The 19,347-nt window shown below is 39.8% G+C and overlaps 1 protein-coding gene across 1 annotated transcript in view; it reads right to left on the reverse strand.

The window, feature by feature from the left end:
* Window positions 1-19,347, reverse strand: part of LOC129725025 (longitudinals lacking protein, isoforms H/M/V-like) — a 77,234-nt gene that overhangs the window by 50,349 nt on the left and 7,538 nt on the right. The gene's annotated exons all lie outside the window — the stretch shown is intronic.

The following is a 19,347-nucleotide window of genomic DNA, read 5'->3' on the forward strand; positions in this document are numbered from 1 at the left end:
TTTCGGGTTTTAAAATTGGAGTGACTTTGGCATTTTTCCATTTCGTAGGAAAATGTGCTAGTGCAAAGCATCTGTTAAAAAATTTTACCAAGAAATTTAAAGAGTTTTCGGGAAGTCTTTTGATGAGGATATAGAAAATCCCATCATCTCCTGGTGCTTTCATGTTTTTGAATTTTTTGAGAATGGTTCGCACCTCATTCAAGTTTGTCTCCAATACCTCTTCGGAAAGAAATTCTTGGGTGGTGATCTGAACATACTTTTGGTTTACTTCATTTTCAATAGGACTTACTACGTTCAAATTGGAGTTAGGAACACTCTCCAACTGCTGAGCAAGTTTTTGAGATTTTTGTTCATTCGTTAGAAAAATGCAATCACCATCTTTAAGGACTGGAATGGGCTTCGACGGTTTCTTAAGAACCTTCGAAAGCTTCCAGAAAGGTTTTGAATAAGGTTTTAGTTGTTCAACTTCTCTCATGAAATTCTCATTTCGCAAGAGAGTGAATCTATGTTTAATTTCCTTTTGTAATTCTTGAAAAATAATTTTCAAAGCAGGATCACGAGATCTTTGGTATTGACGTCTCCGTATGTTCTTCAAACGTATAAGAAGTTGAAGTTCACTGTCAATAATTGGGGCATTAAATTTCACTCTTGCCTTAGGAACTGATAAATTCCGGGCATTGAGTATTAAGCTGCTTAAATTTTCTAATGCTCTGTCAATGTCAGCACTATTTTGTAAAATAATATCATCATTCAAATTTTCCTCGATCGTAGAACGATATCTATCCCAATTAGTCTTGTGATAATTTAACACAGATCTAGTGGGATTTAAAATAGTTTCATGGGAAATAGAAAATGTTATGGGAAGATGATCAGAATCAAAGTCAGCATGAGTTAATAAATCACTGCATGAATGGCTTTGATTTGTTAGTACCAAATCAATTGTAGATGGATTCCTAATAGAAGAATAACATGTAGGACCATTTGGAAATAAAACTGAATAAAATCCAGCCGAGCAATCATTAAACAATATTTTTCCATTGGAATTGCTTTGAGCATTATTCCAAAATCGATGTTTCGCATTAAAATCACCGATGATTAAAAATTTAGATTTATTTCTTGTGAGTTTTTGCAAATCTCCCTTGAAATAATTTTTTCGCTCACCAGTGCATTGAAAAGGCAAATACACTGCGGCTATAAATAAAATGCCAATACTTGTTTCAATTTCAATTCCCAAACTCTCGATAACTTTGGTTTCAAGATGGGGTAAAACACGATGTTTTATTCGACGGTGGATAACTATTGCAACTCCACCACTGTCAACATCAATTCTATCAAACCTATGAACTATAAAATTTGGTTTCTTTTTTAGTTTAATATTTGGCTTTGAAAGCGTTTCAGTCACAACTGCAATATGCACATCGTGGACTGTTAAAAAGTTTAAAAAATCATCCTCTTTCGCTATTAAAGAGCGAGCATTCCAATTTAGAAAATTTACAGCATTATTTAAAATCATTGCTGAATTTCAATTTCAACAGCCTCGTACATCGAGTTACAGTTCAACAAAACGGACATTAGCTGCAGCATGGATTGTTGTAGGTATTCTATCTTTTCGGGAGTTGGATTACCTAAATCAATACTGGCTGACTTTTCAGCACCAAACACGAATGGTTTGTTACTGTTTGAATTTGAAATATTACCTGAAAGGACACTGGCATATGAACAGCCTGGTGTTGCCTGAACAGGATTATTTTTCTGAAGTTTGTTATCTGAATTTAAATTATTACCTACAGACACACCTGCTAATGAAAGTGCTGGTGATGCCTGAACAGTACTGAAAGTCTTTTGATTACCCACATTGACAACAGGTTGTTTAGAATTCCTACGTTGTCTAGAAGCAATAATTTTTGACCTTACAGGACAATTAAAGAAATTAGATTTGTGATTTCCCCCACAATTTACACATTTGAAACTATTAGTGATCTCTTTCACGGGGCAGATATCTTTCGTGTGACTAGTGTCACCACAAATCATACATCTTGCAGCCATATGGCAGTTTCGAGTTCCATGACCAAAGACTTGACAATTCCGACACTGTGTAAGATTATGGATTCCTCCATGTCTCTTGAAATTTTCCTTCTTTATTCGCACGTTGAATAAAACACGTGCTTTTTCTAAACATCTTAAATTATGTACTTTGGTACGATCAAAATGCAGTATCCAGAGCTGAAATTTTTGTATAAACAACTTAGCCCAAAGCACCATTTCATTCGAACGCATAATTTCTCGATCATCCATTTGTCAATTCACTTCTGTTAGGAAAGCAAACAACTACCTATGAAAGACAAAACGATTTCGGAAATGAAAATATAAGTAAAAAATTATTAAATTTTTTCTCAAGACATTATTACACAAAGTTCAAATCATTAAAAAGGTTTAAAGTTTAAATCATTAAAAAGGACAAAACTGTTTTAACAATTTTACATGATTCCATGGTGATATATAAAAACAAAGGATAAAACTCTTTGACTTATTAAATTCATCTGAAAATGATTTAGAGTGTAAACCTATTGACGTGGGTTACCATTTGGCATATTGTATAGAAAATCTTATATTACCTGAACTTATTCGAAAAAAAAACATTGGTATTTTAACAGCAAAACCTAAGATCACAGTTTCGCGGGAATACGACATATCTATTTAGCGTTGCTTCTATATAACGCGAGTGTGCAGCAAATCTCAGAGCGAGCGATTTCATACGTTACTTTTGTTTGGTAAAGTTTTGTTTTTGCTCAGTATACTTCTTTCTATTGACGCAACTAGCAATCCCAATTTGCTTTCCTCTAGCTTGTACAGCAGCAACGACTGCGTCGATAGTTTTTAGAATCTACCCTGGAAGGAGGAAAAATTAGTGAGTTATGTCGAAACACGCTTCAATCCACTATTTTGCTGTGGCGCGGCATACGAAAGTGTGTGCAAATACACATGGGAATGCCCGGTCCCGGGTAGATCTTTTTCCGATCTCCACCAGGTTCGACTCGATACTGCCGCAGTGGCTGTCGATTGGAAATATTGCCAACAAAGACAGGTTTGGGAAGATGAAGCAGTGGTAAACAATGCTCAGCGGAATCTTTTCGTGCTATTTTTTATTGCGAAAGGATGAATTTCAATGAGTGCCCAAACAGCGTGATCCTAGCTCGAGGCTGGCTGCATTTTATATATTCTATCTGGCTCGCGCAAGTGACAGCGCGCGGGCAAACAGAATTTCGAAGGATTAGTTTCTTCGGCCGGGTTTGTGTCCGCGTCTAACATTTCCGGCACTCGGAGGCTCGATGAAAAAAAATTGAACGCCAAACTGCAGGTTTATTTTTTCTATTCATTCACCAATGCAGAGAATGTATAGTTTTGTATTTTCCTGTGCCATCGGTCCGAGCAGGCTGTAAGGTTTAGGCATATTTCAGAAGCTGGGTGGACCAAAAAAACTGTACCCACTGGGGCTGCTGTATTGTCCCTGTCACATCCGAGAGGCAAGCTTTGTTTATCTTACCGATGATAACGCGAGCTGTTCACCTGAGTTTTTGAAGTGGAACTAAAGAAAAGTTTGCTTTGTGCTCATGCTTCGATAGAGTCCGTACAACTATCTCTGCGGAAAATCTGAAGCACTATGAAAATATGCACCGGTCAAATGTGCGCTTAGAAACTGTAAACAGTGAGGTGGAATTCTTTGAAAACATGAAATGATGGCACACCGATTTCAAATTTCCCGATCACACAGCTGTCAAACGCTAGACACCGTCACACGAATCTAATAAATTTTCACTGCACTGATTAACTATTTACGGTCATATTATAATTCAAATTGCCATTCCATGCTCACTGTCTAGTCTAGTCATATTAGACCGATATGTATGCTCTGGCCCAGATATGCTCGCCACATTCGGGAAAAGGTTTTGCCCCGCTCTGTTCGCTAGCCAAAACCGTACAGGTTGAGACACCGGGAACCGGAAACGGGCAAACTACGTATTGTAATTCAATCAAGTGTGCATCTATTATGGCCATTATATGGCCAGTGACAATGATTTGACGTACGTCACACGGAGAGTGGCGACCGAGATGTGTTTTGTATAAATTATAGCTAGCAAACGATTATAATTATCTGCTTGTGCGAACATCTGGTTCGAACAGCATTATTATATTGTAGCGAGTTTCGATCTGGAAGTGGACAGTTTCGGAGTGGGAAATCCGGTGTGGGATCATAGCCGGACACGCATCCAGATCGAATCGATTCGTAACATTATTAGATGGGGAGGTGGAAAAATTAAATTGTAATGTTTATTGGGACCACCTTGCATCAAATAATTATTCTAATCAGGTCATTTGTGGTGCTCAGCCAAGGGAGATTCGTGGTTTAAATAATATTTTATTTTCACCAACTTGCTCTTTTTTAGAAAATTTCTGCAGCGTCGAAAGTTCACCATCTAACAAGCAGCAATTCGGTAGACACGTTTTTTTAGTTGAATCGAACCCTTCCGAGCCAAGTTGAGTCGTCAACTCCCGGCACGTTAACGGGAACCAATCCCGCGTGTAACTGCAGGGGTAAAACTCGAGTTCGCACAGCAGCTTAAAGAGCAGTGAATTTTCGCCGGAGGGTATCGTCAATTTTTATGAATTTCTTATTATATACATACGCAAAATGTGATAATCGTCCAAACCCGGCACTCGGAAGCAGAGCAGAATTAAATTTTGGTTGAATTTAAAGGTGCGAAACGAAAGCGCGCATGGCTGTGAGCGAATTTGACTACCGAATTACGCCCCATCGGCTATTAGAGAGCAAGAAATGCATTTAAGGATGAGAACAAACTTCCAACGCTGGAGGCCAACCGCAAGATTGCGGTGCCATCACAGTGTGCGGATTTTTATGTTGCTATCCGTCTGCCGGGCAAATTTCGAGACACGGGCAATATAATGTTGGCCACGAATACATCAAGCACTCATTTCGGCAGGGGAGTTACGACCGCGCACGATCGCCGAAAAGTAGCTGTGATGCACATCAGCGAACGCGTTGATCGAATATGTTTGATTGTGCGCCCTGGAGGAGGGTTCTTTCGATTGGTGAGTGTTTTTTGCAAGTTGCAGTAAACTAGGGTTTGATTATGTACCGTTTTAATGTAGGATTTGAAGTTTGCAATTTGAATAAAATTAACACAGACTAGGTTTTAGCTCAGAATACTGCTCTGATAAAACCTCAGTCGGTGAAAGAGAAAATGAAGAAAAAGCTGCTGCACAGACGAATCACATCCACTAATTGTTTTGCTCATATAATCATTAGAGAGGAACTTTTTTGTGTTATTACAATTAGTAGTCACTGAGCGTAATTGCAACAGATTTGTTTTTGAAATCAAATGATGTCAAAAGAAACGTTGCAGATTTTTTTTTTTTTTTTCAAAATGTAACTCTCCAATTCTATAAAAAAAATCACTTTTAAACTATCTAAGGTTTTTTTTTTTCTATTACATATGACTTAAGCTTTAAAAAATTGACATATTGAAGTCGGTATAGTATGATTTATATTATCATTGTGCTGAGTTTTATTTTTCAGTGTCATTTTTACTGGAGTTATCTACTAGAAGTAGATAACTCATAGAAGTCTCTAATGAAAAATGAAACCCAGAGTTGAACTTAACATAACTTAACTATTCGAGCTGGAGTAGGGATTGCTCTATTGCAAGCGAAGAAATTCTGATAAATGGAAAACTTTTTTAACGAAATTTTACGATATTGAGGCGCAATCCAATATTTAATTATTTTAATTACAATTTCAATTGAATTCAGAAAGAAGCGTGTCAGGATTTTTATTCTGAATATAAACGATAACATAATAGGTCTCAATAATTTCAGTATTTTTAGGTTTCCCCCTACCTCGTACCTTCTCGTGGTGCCGACTGGTTTTCGAGCAGGGCTCTACATTTTCGAAACAAAACAATGAAACTGATATACTCGCGCTGTCATTTCTATTCGAACAGTTTCATTTTCTCTTGATTCCTTTCGGCTACTGTCAACGAATCACTTCTTTCTCTCTTTCACTCTTTCTTCTTTCGGATCTTTTCAAATGAAACTAATGACTATTTCAACCGACGGAGAGAGTGACGGAGAGAGAGACTCTTTCCTTTCCTTCAGCGTCTCAATTGAAATTAGCACCGCATCGCGTCGTTTGATGGTAGTTTTCTAATACCGCAAGCCGTAGTCAGAACGGCAATGGCATACAATAAATACGTTACACAAATTTCGATAAATATTTTCTCCCTCTTTCCTATATAGGGTAATCCCAACAGCTTGGTGCACCTATATTCATCCTATTTCTCTCATTTGTCCGTCAAATTTCTACAAATTTTTGAAAGTAAATCTATTAGCTTCTCGATTTTCTCAAGTGGCTAAAAGTTTTACGTTGAAAATATGATAAAATTTGTGATAAATTGATTAAAAAAGCGTGATGAGATGAATATAGGTACTGAGATGAATATAGGAGCGGTTCTTGAGGCAAGACACTATTGATATGCTCCGAAATATTTCCAATATTCAATATTACGAAATATTTGTCGTTGCATTTTTTTGCACCCCTTTATTTATATAATAGTTCATTGACGTTATATTATCGTTGGAGAGTTGTTAATTGACAGATAAACGATAAATATCGAAATATATCTACCGATATCGAGTAAAATTTTCGAAATATTTTCTGTAAAAATAAAGGTGTCTAGCCCCTAGGAGCGGTTACTCTGTATGCGTGAAGTACTGTATGGAAGTCTTCTGTCTCCGTCAGCGCTCATTGTCCTTTTCAATTAAGAATCGACATGTGAGAGAGAGTGATAGTGATAATCTCCGCTTTCAATTGAAAAGCGTTTGTATCAATTTCAAGCTCTTCAGTGATCAGAATCACACCAAGAGCTTTCGACTGGGTGTCATGAGACTCACGAAGTGCTCGAAAATTATACAAAAGCTTTTCAATCGGAAGCGACGGGTCAAAACGTCACTATAACCTGATAATTGTCAATTGAAAATGACTTTGTCAGGCTCTGTGTACGAGTACCCTTAGGAAAGATCTGGTCGTATGCTAACAGAGGAAAGGGGCTTCTTTCGGGAGCTTATTCAAGCCTCTGACCTCCATGTTAGGAACGGCGCGAAACAGCGTTGTTAGTGCATCCAGCCCTAGTAGCAATATTGGTTTTATCAAAGTTTTATAGTACCTATTACAGCCAAAACAGCGCTACAAAACTTTGATAAAACCAGTTTTGTTACTTGGGAGGAGTTTAGACTCCAAAACCAAAAGTCCTGATAGTATTCGGGAACTATAACAGCGGTACCACGTTGGTCCTTCTGTGAGACATTTTTGTCATTTTGTGCGAGTTGCAGAAGCGGGTGATTGAGTGGTGACCGATTATTCCTCGAATGTTACGGTTGAGAACCAAAGGCCGATTCCTCCATGTCAGCATCATCAATGTGCACAGCCCTCACCTCGGAAGCACCTAACATGGTTTCTATGCGCAGCTGGAGCGCGAATACGACATACGACCGCTACCCAACACATGATGTCAAGATCATCGGGGATTACAATGCTCAGGTCGGCCAGGAAGAGGAATTTTAACCCGCAATCGTCCATCTCCAAGAATGTGGCCGTACGTAGTAGCTTTTTCCAGCACAACCTTCCACATCGGTACATCTGGAGGTTACCAAATCAGGCAGAATCGCAAATCGACCACGTATTGCTAGAGGATCGGCACTTCTCGGCCATCACCGACGTCAGAACCTACCAAGGCGCAATGAGTGGTTCGATGTGAGTGTCGAAATGTCTTGGACGAAAAGAACGTTGCGCGAGCACTAATGTTGCATTAGAACGTGGAGCAATATAGACAAAAGAGGAGACATCAACACTAACGAAACCCGATTCTTTTTTTGCATGGGGGATGCATTCCAAATTTGTATGGACCCGTGTAAAAAAAGACTTTTTGAGTTGAAAAAATAACGAAAAAAATCGTCCTAAACTGTTTGAACCGCGTTTAATTATGATAGAGGTCAATCTAGAGACAAAAATTCAATATTTTATATTTTGAGTATTTACACCAAAACCTGTGATTTTTTTTTCAAAAACTGATATATGATCACTCGTGGTCTGAAACAGAAAACGTGATTGAAATGAGGTCGATGTCTTGTACCGTTTTTGAGTAATGGAGAGAAGCATTCCATGTCAAAAAGATCGTGCAAAAAGAGAATCCGGTGTATTCCTGGAGAAGAAGCGTCACCAGGAACAGGAGAAGTTTGAGGAACTAGAACAGGTGAATTACTCTCATGAGATGCGAAAGTTTAACCTGAATCTCAACGCACCCCGCACTGGCAATGAGTCGAGATAAAGTAAAAAAGTAATCTGGTCGATGATCGTGAAGTGACCGAAAGGTGAATGCAGCACTTCGGTGAACACTATGAATGGTGAATGGCGTACAGGAAGAGGACCAGGATGGCGATGGAAATGACATCGTCGAAGCAGTGGAGGGCGGAGACATGCCTCTTCCAACGATAGGCGAAGTTGAGGATGCCATCAAGCGACTGAAGATGGAGTTGTCTATCTACAAAGAAGTCGTGAAAATTATCGTACGATCACCATCTTGAATGCCGCCGGTAGTTATCAAACTGGATTCGTAAAAGGCCGGTCAACAACATACCAGATCTTAACTTTGCGGCAGATCCTCCAAAAGTGCCGTGAGTACAGAGTCCCTGCGAACCATCTATTCATCGATTTAAAACCCGTTTATGATACAATTGACCGGAAAAAGCTACGAATTCGTCGACCTTGGCTCACTATTAGCATATTATCTATGGAAATCATGTCTTCTACGGGCTTCACAAGCATCAGCGGTCAAACAGACTCTCGCACAAAGTGTGACCTGTACAAAACAAAACGCTTATAAGACCGATTGTTCTCTATGGGCACGACACGTGGACTCGAGGAGTGTGAGCACTCGGAGTTTCCAAACGACGGGTTCTAAGAACCATCTGCGATGGCGTGCACGATCATAAGCTCCAGTAATTCGCCAGCGAATCCAGTATCCCGAAGGTGGTCAAAACCGGTTGCACGAATGCCGGACAAGTACCCAGCAAAACTGGCGTCCGCTGGAATTCCTGTTGGTTCAGGCCGAAGAGGAACGCAACAAGCAAGGTAAATACATCAGGTGGAGCAAGGCCTGGCAAGCATTGGATGCCCGTTTGAATGAATAAACGCGGCCGGGAACCGAATTGATTGGAGGAATTTCGTTCATTAGGTTATATTTTTATGGTGTTACGCCAAATAAAGTAAAGTAAACGTTATTGACTCAGTCTTAGCATCGCTTTCTGATCTGAAAAATACTGTTCAAGCGAAGTAATGGCTTGATAATTGTTCTAGCTGATTTCACCGCAAAATATATATTCGCTTAATTTTATCGTGACAATATCTGTAACATCGGCGTTTAGGCAGGAAAATATCCGGAAAATTGTGAATTAATGTTAAATGGCCGCATAGTGACATTGAGCGCGCTAGTAAAGACAACAAGTATTTCAAAGGAATACGCTGGTCATATCATCCAAGATATTTACACACTCCTGAATTAAATTGGCAGTCGGCATAGTATATAATATATTGGCTAACATTGTTTTGCGATTCACAAGACAATAAGATTGAGACGAAACAATTCATATGGTTGAGAAAATAGTGCTCTATCACCAATACAATGTTTTCGCGCATTCAACAGTTTTTATTCGTTAGTAAAATGAACATTTTGAAAATGTAGAGGAAGCAGAAAAAACTAAACCTTCAAGTTTATTAAGCAGACAATGTGTGCGTTGGGATGCGGTATATTTTTCGAAATCTGTATCATATTTCTAGTTCGCTTATTTTTCGCTTTCCCTACTGCACACATTGTCTGCTTATGGACTTGAATGTTAACGGGTAAAAGCCGTTGTGATAAACAATGATGGAAACGAAACGAATATGATGCAATCGTCGTTTATTCATCATATGTTCACTTCACGAAGTGTACAGGCCGGGACTAAACTCGAATCCTCTCAACCCATAATGAAATGATGATAGGGTGCATAGGTTTCTGGGAGAAAACAAACACATGACTAGACTACATCAGCTCTGAGAAGCGATTCGATCGTTGCGTTTGTCTCTCCATAGGCCGGTAGTTACGGGAAGAAAGGATAGCAACAGGAAAAAATCATGTCGCCTGAACAGCAGCAGAGGTGTGGTGCGGTGAGAGGGAATGTGTGGGGGAAGGAACTACATCGGCAGCGGTTGAGTTTGAGCGAGAGTAGGGGAGCATACACTGTCATTTTCTTTCTTTTTCTGACAAAAAATCATATTCATGAGTCAAAAGAATAAGGATATAACAAGTTCTGATCGCTCTCTGTAACAGAGACGAATAACTTCATATACCGAGTTGTGCACATTGAGAACCACGTATTGTGGTGTACACTAATGAATAGAAATATATCGTGAAGAGGAAAGCAAAAAGAGTACACCAGCACCGATACTTTGTTTTTCGTATACTGACGACGATGTCAACGCATCCTAGGATTGTTTTATATGTATTCATTAATCGCTAGAGGTGATTTTTTTCCTTCGCTGAGAAATTCAGTTCGAAAAATTTAGCATTACGGTCTTGATCACACTGGTCTATAAGAGTTTTCAGCAACAGCTAACTCTTCTGTATGGGGAGAGATATTTCTTTCAGTCGTATAAATAACGCTTGCATAGCAGTGTGTGTAGTTAGAGATGAGCAATAGAATAAGTCGGCAGTGGAATGCGATACGCATATAGATTATGGAACAGTACCACCGTCCCCCGTTGTTTCATTGGTCAAAACACCATACCGAAGACAGGGAGATTGCGGGTACAAGTCCCGTCGGGATGCGGTATATTTTTCTAAATATGTATCATATTTCCTTCGCTAATTTTTCGTTTATCCTACTGCACACATTGTCTGCTTAATGAACTCGATTTTCAACGGGTTAAAAATAGAAATTTATTTCGAAAAACTGAGCTTTTAAACTCTTTCTCAGTGTACAGCATCTTGTCTGATTTTAAATAGTTTCCTCGTAGATGATTATTTGTAACATCTGCTTGTTAGTTTTATATTAAGCTTACATTTTTTTATATTTTCTCTGCATTCTGGTATGTTTTATTATTTTCTCTTTTGTTACCTTTATTCCTAACCGTCTTAGTTTCTTGGTTATTGACGCTCACTCATCGCGCATTTTTATTAATGACGATTGATTTGAAAATAAATCCGAACCTGAGAGCACGAAACACATTTTTTCCTGTATGGACTTCCTCACTGCAACCATAATCGTTGGTCTACCGTGAGATATGCCCGGTTCACACCGTGTCAGAATCTGAATACCATGCAACTTCAATGCACCTCGGATTTCTCACCACCAAATGCTAGTTTAAAGTCTAAACTTTCAAATAAAATTAGTTTTAAAATATTCTATCGGGGAAAACTTGAATAACACACAGACACGCACATACACACACACATTATTTTTATCATTACCATACCATATATTTCACCTAGTGTCTCCATAAATGGTCAAAACATTAAAAAAAAATCAAACTCTTTTTATTTAAGTTTTCCCAGAGAGAATATTTTAAAACCACTTTCATTTGAAAGTTTAAACCCATAACTTACTTTTGGTGAACATAAACCCAAGGTGCATTGAAGTTGCATAATATTCCGATTCTGACACGGCGTGCTGGTGTTTGCTGTATCCCGCACTTCTATTACTAGCAATACCGCTATTGATGAGTGGCACGCTATTTACTTATCCGTGCTTGTGTGTAGTGGTGTCTGCCTTTTCTTTTACACGCTTACTGCTCTATAATTTCGAGCTTCGTTCCACTTGCCAAATATCGCCACTTATAATTCCCTGGAGAAGTTTCGGTAGGCGGCCTTCTAGCCAATTTTTGTTTATAAGAGGGACCTATTATTATTGTTAAGAGGAAATCACAGCAAGTTTTTATAGAATTCAGTTCAAAGGAACGGTAAGTGGTTGAAGGGCCTGAAATTAAACTGATGTTTAAGTCCTTTTTAACATCGAATAGCCTGATTATACTAAGATTCGAACCCACGACCATCTGATTTTTACTCTGAGGCTACGCAGCTCCCCATACGAAACATAAGTTTTGCAAAACATTAAAAGTGATAAATAATATAACATCCTATAACCGATTGAAACCAATGCACAGTGGGTAATTTAAGCGGAAATGGAGTTGTCGAAGTTTTTCTGTTACTTCTTATTAGTAGATCTGCATTTAAATTAAAATGACAATTACGGTGGTTTTAAAATCATCGAAATAGAACAACTAAAATTTTTGTTTGTGGAAAAATGTTATATTGAGCAATTCTCGCTGAAACGGTTCCGCTGGTGATATGAGGTCTCTAAAAAAGGATGTTTTTGTGTCTAAATGATTGAAATTAGTGAAAAAATGAGAAAACTACTTGGGTTAGTTCATATTACGCAATAATCTCACTTTTTTATTCACTTACGATACATTTTCGAGTAATGCCCTTTTTTAAGATCGTAAAGTACAAAAAGAGATACAAAAACGACAAAATACCTATACCATGAAATGATCTGTGGAAGCACCGTGTAGTAATTCCGTAATAATCAGCAAAATTTCATTCCAATTAGTTCAAATAACCCCGAGACCGATTTGGAAATATTCAAGAACGGCTTTGAGCCATTCGTTAGAGTGATTGAAATAAGTGAAATTTTCTCACATCAAAAATATCTTATGCGAATGAGTCCACCGACGGTTCTAATCTACTGACATCTATTTTTTGGAAACACAAAATTATTTACCATTTTGGACAGCTATATCTCATCATATTTGCGTTGTCAAAAGGAGCAAAACAATTTGGTACACTGTTACAACTAACCTAGCGTACTTTCCCGTTTGACCATCAGCATCGGACGGGGAAACTTTTAAAGCATCGTAAAAAGCACTTGTCACATACTGGTGCCAACACTTAACCTACCCGAACGCGTGTGTACGCACATGCACTCTGATTTCCAGGAAACGACGTTGTGACTGATAGCGCGATGAGATCTGTGTCTAGGGAGACGTGTACGGACGAATTGCACGGCTGATGGCTAAGTACCCGTCATCTATTTCCGAAACGAAAAACATCAGAAAAAAATCGAGCCTTTGCATTTTAGGCTGTGAAACAATAGTCGGACGGTGAAACTGCAGGAGCCGGGAGAATTGTTTTGAAGTATGTCCCTAGCTGTGCGTGTCTGTGCGGTACAACAGCAACAACAATACATGGCACAATGCGTGTGAAAGCGTCGGATAAAGGATTTTTCCTAGCAAGGTGTGACACATGTGTTACCGTCACCATTTCGTCAACCATTGGATTCCGTCAGTATCAGGGCTTGGATGTAGAGGAGGGTTGGGACAGGTTCTTGCGCGCAAGTTTAGAAGTATAGCCCTAGTCGGGAAATGGATGCGTCGGTTGTCGTCCTAAACAACAGCAGCCCTGTGTCAAAACCATATGCACTTGGCTTTTGAAGTGCTTTGCGTATTGTGCGCTGCTGAGTATTAGGGCTTCAAAAATTTTGTGAAGTGCTCTGTACTGTAAAAGTATCGACAGTCGACTTTAATATAAAATAGAATTATCTTGAAGAAAGTAGACTCCGAGACGGTAGATAAGTTTTGTTAAGGTTCTAACGAAAAAAACAAGCGATTTTTCAGAACGACCCTCAATCTTTACTCTTCTACCAGGCAGTTTGATGATTTTTCACTAGTAGAACGGAACCGGGCGCTTATCATGGCTACTGACACAATGAAGGCCTGTTTTTTACGGAACAGAGAGGCCATCCGTTATGGCTCGAGAAAGGTGTCAAAATTCGTTGCATTATTTGATTGCCCGTCACTTCGTTCGTTCATACAGTGCGATGTGCAGGCCTGACACCGGGTCAGCTGGTGACACATTCGTTCGTGCGTTGCAACTGTCTGCCGTTTTCCATTGTCTTTGCGAATAATTGGTACATTTTCTTGTGCTTTTGAATTGGATTAGATTGGTGTTTTTTTTTTTCTTTCTATTCTCTGCTGGAAATATGTTCGGAAGCTTTTTCGCAAGTTGAAGCCTGTCTTGATTGTAAAATTGGCTGAGCGAATTCGCTTTTTTTTGTGATAGGTGACACGCGTGGAGATTGAGAATAATTTGTGAAAACGAAAGCTGCTCTTTGCGGTTTTTCTATGTGTTAATTTTTTTCAAGTATTGCTTGGCTATGCTCTCGAGTCTTTCTCGAAATTGTTGATCAGGCATTACGAAAAACGTTTCACTATCGACTCCAGTGTACATGCATTGGTTCGTTATGAACTGCCCGTAGCATGAATTATTTATTAAAAATGAGCAAAAATCACTTTTTTATTTACTGTGAAAAACCACAGCAATTCCGACCCGACAATTGGCTAACAAAAGCACAAAAAAAAACAATGCAATATATTATATTATTACCGGTGTTTCAATATAATTTTATTGGTGACATAAAACGCTGTAAATGACTGACCGAATGCGTGGCAAACCCCAAAAACGCTGCACAAAGCCACGGTCAACGGTTGCATCGGGAGAATTCGAAATTGCCCTACTCTGAATTGTGACGAGAGAAAAAAAGGCAGACCGAGATGCACCGGCAGTCAATTGAATGCAATGTTGGGAAAGAAAAAAAAACCTGTAGGCAGGAACGGATAGCCACAAAAATCACGATTCTTGCTGTTGGATCTGTTCAAACATGGTGTTGAGTAGGTGTTATTTTTGATAGCTGTTCCAACACCCATCATTGCAACCGGTTGCCTCAGTGGGGTAAAGGGGCTGCGGAATGGAATGATTCCCTATGGCTGATGGGAAATGAAAGGATGGCCTAACGACAGCCGCTGGTGGAATTTCATTGTTGCCAGTGGACATTCGCCTGTCCTTTTCCTACGGATGGCTCGGGGATTCCACTTGGAAGCCTTCTGCACCGTTCCCCAATGTTGGTTTGCTCAGCTTAAAATTCATTGAATGAAAATTTTCAACAATTTGTTTAATTTTTAAATTGGATTCAAATTAGATCCAAAGAAAAAATTCTAAGAAGATTATCGAGAACATTACCCACCCCCACGTTACGGTTGCAACTTGGGTTGAGGCAGTGATTTTTTCCCCGGTGTCCCAAACTGAATGGCTTTCTGACAGGCTTTCTGCCGGTAAATTGATGTCAGAAGTTCACTTTTACTGCCGCGGTTCAAGCAGTCACCGGCGAACCGCCCGCCAGAGCTCGCAAGGTTGTATAGATTACCTCCGACTGTTCTGTTTGCAGTTGCAATTTTATATATTAACATGCATCTATGCGCGTCTGCTGCTGCAGTGGACAGGCACAGGACGAGGGTGAATCCTGCTGCCGGTTTTCCAGTCCCGTGTGCTGTGCGGTTTGATGGGCCACCACGCTGCCGAGAGCTCATCTGTGCTGCCAGCTGATGCGTTCGATGATAGGATCCCGCTTGAAGGGAACGAAAGAGTGGGTAGCATTCCAGTGGCCTCCCCAAGCCAACCGACCGGTAGGTCACATTTGTACCGGTCGAGTGCGTGCAGGTTGCAACTCTACATCAGGCCTTCGCCATCAGTTGCTGCACTTCGTCTGCTCGATGGAATGGCAAGTGAATTAAGTGGGAATTGAAGTTTATTTTTCCCTGTGATTTTACTGTTTGCTGTACATTTATCCTTCCGCACACCATCCATCCGCGATTCGAAGCTAGCCGAAAAAAAAGGTCATGTTTTGTAGGATCAGGCGAGACTCTCGACTACTGCCAAAGTGTTTGGCTGCGAATAGCGGTAACGGGGGGTTGCAACAAAAAGTGGATCGCTGACCGTCAATACGATACACAGGCCAGCCGCTTTTTTATCCAATTTTATGACAATTGATTTTTCATGCAATTGGATCCGATAATTCTTTCAGTGGATTATGATCCGTATCAATTACAGCTAATTGTGCCGTGCATTGATTCGCCACTCAGGCAAGGTTTTTTTCGTGTTTGCTTGAGGCGATGGCTCTAGGCGTAAACGGAATGAATATAGATACCGAAGTTATTAACTAGCTAATGTGAAGAAGGTAAAAAAAGTTCCTGTTTAGAAATCCAATTCCGAGAATAGGATAAATCGTTTGTGTCAATTAACTTTATCGAAGTCTAGAGTAAGACAATTTCTCTAATTAAAACTGTGTGTCGAGTTTGACTACACTTCTTTACTACTTATAAAACTAACAACCCTATTCCGCCTTCAGGTCTGAAACAAATGGAGTTAACCTACTCCATGGCGTACAGCTCCACAAGGTCCCACGCAACCAGCGGGACCGAGGAGATGGAACAGAAAGAGCACTTCAACCTCAACAGCGAATCTCTGAACAGAGGGCTTTCGATGTCATCACTTATCCTTGGTTCGCCTAGCGAGAAAGAGGAGAGCCCGACGGACAATCTTTCCGATTTGGAGGCGCAGCCGAATGGCAAGGGGAAACCCAACTCACCTCGTGCTGCTGTCAAACGGCTCGCTCAATCGCAACGGTAGCGTCTTAAAACACTGCTAGGCCTGTGCCTGTCACGTAAGGAGGCTACAGGCTTATTCATCGTCCAGTCGACCAGGCTGACGTGTTTTTTAAAAATTTCTGCAACTGATCGAAAAACCGAAAAAATCTTCTTGAAATCTGGAAAAATATCTACCGTGCGGACCCGAAATCCGTACAGTACCGAAATCCGTACATCCCGTAGGTTTTATTCAATTACTGGTAATATAATCGTTAATATGCATCAATAACTGCTGAGTCATATTAAATTTGATATTGCCGTGATATCTGCATTGAAAAAAAAATCAGTAGGCTTGGAAATAAAAAATACTTAAAATAAAAATCTATTCGCGTGCTTGTCAAACGTATCATTTGTGCTTGGTGTTAGCAATTCACTAAGAAACCAGTTCTAATAAACTAATTTAAAAGTGCATTTGCGGTGATTGCAATAATTTGATAGCTACTCATCGATCTGAGAGGTAAGTATTTAATGTTCTAAGCGCTGGTTATGAGAAATATATCATTTTAATGGTATATATTCATCATGTTTTAAGCTGTACGGATTTGAAGCCTAATTTGTGAAATGATTTTAAATCCGTACACGTAGGAAATGTCTTGTGAATTGAACTTTATCCGACGTGTTTTTAGTTTAACATGGACATGACTACCAAGTATACGTCGAAAGATTTAGAACAAGCTGTGGCTATGGTTCGTGAGGGTAAATCGTACCGGGAAGCATCGAGAGCATTCTCAGTATCATTCACCACCATAAGAGATGCGATGTTGAATCGATACTCAAATCAAAAAGGTGCCCCTCCAGTATTTACGGCTGTAGAAGAGGAGTCGATCGTGCAGTGGGTGCTTGCAATGGCCGCTGCAGGTTTTCCTGTCGGCGAAAAACAGGTACATATTTTGACAACTATCTAGAACCGTAGCGTGGCATCCCTGTGCCCTTGGTGGAGAGCATATTTGAAGCCCTTTGATTGCGTTACAAGGCATCATTTTAGCTCTTTCGGCGCCCTTCTAGTGCTGATTCCCTCAGCGTGGTTAACCCTACCAACTGCACGCTACGGTTCTGCCCGACTACGCTACGCTACAGCTCTAATCAACTAACACAAAGGATCGCTCTTGCAATTTCGTATCTCTGTAGGTAATTTCATATGTCGGGAAGTTGGCAGAATCGTTTCAAAAGGCAACATCTTTCAAAAATTCTATTCCTTCACGCGGTTGGATGCGGCGTTTTCTGAAACGTCATCCAGAGCAAGCAAAAAAAGAACGGCGAACAATATCGCTAAGAAAAGAGCGATAACTGAAGCCGGTGTACGGGAATGGTTCCATAATGTAAATGATCATTTGTTGCAAAACCATGTCGAAGATGTCCTGACTGATCCAACTAGAATCTTTAACATGGATGAGACGGCATTCTTTCTTGTACCACGCAAGCAACGAGTGCTTGCAGCAAAAGACTGTAAGGCAGTTCAGGCATTGTCAGCAAACAGCGACAAAGCAAATTATACGGTCTTATTTTCGGGATCAGCCGCTGGGAATCTCGTACCACCACTGATATTGTTTCCTTACAAATCCAGGATTCCAGCTAGCATCACAAACAGTGTTCCGAAAGGTTGGGCGGTTGGTCGCTCGGACTCAGGATGGATAAACTCGGACGCTTTTTATGAGTTTATTTCAACAGTATTCTACCCATGGGCTGTCAAACAAAATGTTAAGTTCCCTATTCTTCTGTTTGTTGATGGCCACTCTTCCCACACGTCATTTGAAACAGTAGAATTTTGTAAAACCAAAAAAATTATCTTGGTATCCCTGTTCCCAAATGCTACTCACGTGATGCAGCCTTTAGATGTAGCTTTTTTCGTGCCCTTGAAAAAATCATGGCAGGAGGAGCTGAACAAGTGGCGCTTCGAAAATAATGGCGCGATGATTTCAAGAGCCGATTTTGCTCCACTTCTAGAGAAAGCTATAGATAGAATGGCAAACAAGGAAGCGTCATTGATCAATGGGTTTCGTAAATGTGGCTTATATCCATTCGATGCGAATGCACTAGATTACGAATTATTTCCTAAACCTTTCGATAGACCTTCATCCCTCACAGAAAATGTACCATCCGCTGATGACTGTCAAGCCCCAGAGATGGATAGAAATTTGCACTTCATGCAGATGATGAACAAAAAGTTGACACCAGAGAAGCTATCTCTATTTCGAGAACAGCGTAATAATCTTATCTGGTCAGGACCAGTGGAGGATACAACAATGTTTTATTTTTGGCGTAATACGATGGATGAGATCGAAGGCCTCCCGGAATTCATAATAATCGATGCACCGTTTGTCATGATAGAAGGAGATCACGCTTCATTCGCCGACGATTCCGCTAATTCATTGAATAATGAAGCGACTAATACGACAGAAGGTAAACAGATTTTTATTTTTATCTATTTCTATTCTAGTCATATCACTTTTTTGATGCTAATTTTTATTTTGCGGCTTTAATTTAGTGACTTGTTGAACATACCATTTTCACAATACTGTTTTTCTATTCAACTGATAGATACGTCTTTCATCAATGTTCCTGGACCCGATGTGTCCGATTTTAGCAACAACTTAAGCCATGATTCAGAAAAACCAGAAGCAGAAGCAGGTAAATGCTCTAAAGATTTATCGGATATGTTATCGTGTTTGTAACGTTGGTATTCTATTATTAGAATTATG

The sequence above is a fragment of the Wyeomyia smithii genome, chromosome 2 (genome assembly GCF_029784165.1).
Source record: "Wyeomyia smithii strain HCP4-BCI-WySm-NY-G18 chromosome 2, ASM2978416v1, whole genome shotgun sequence".
Classification (NCBI taxonomy): domain Eukaryota; kingdom Metazoa; phylum Arthropoda; class Insecta; order Diptera; family Culicidae; genus Wyeomyia; species Wyeomyia smithii.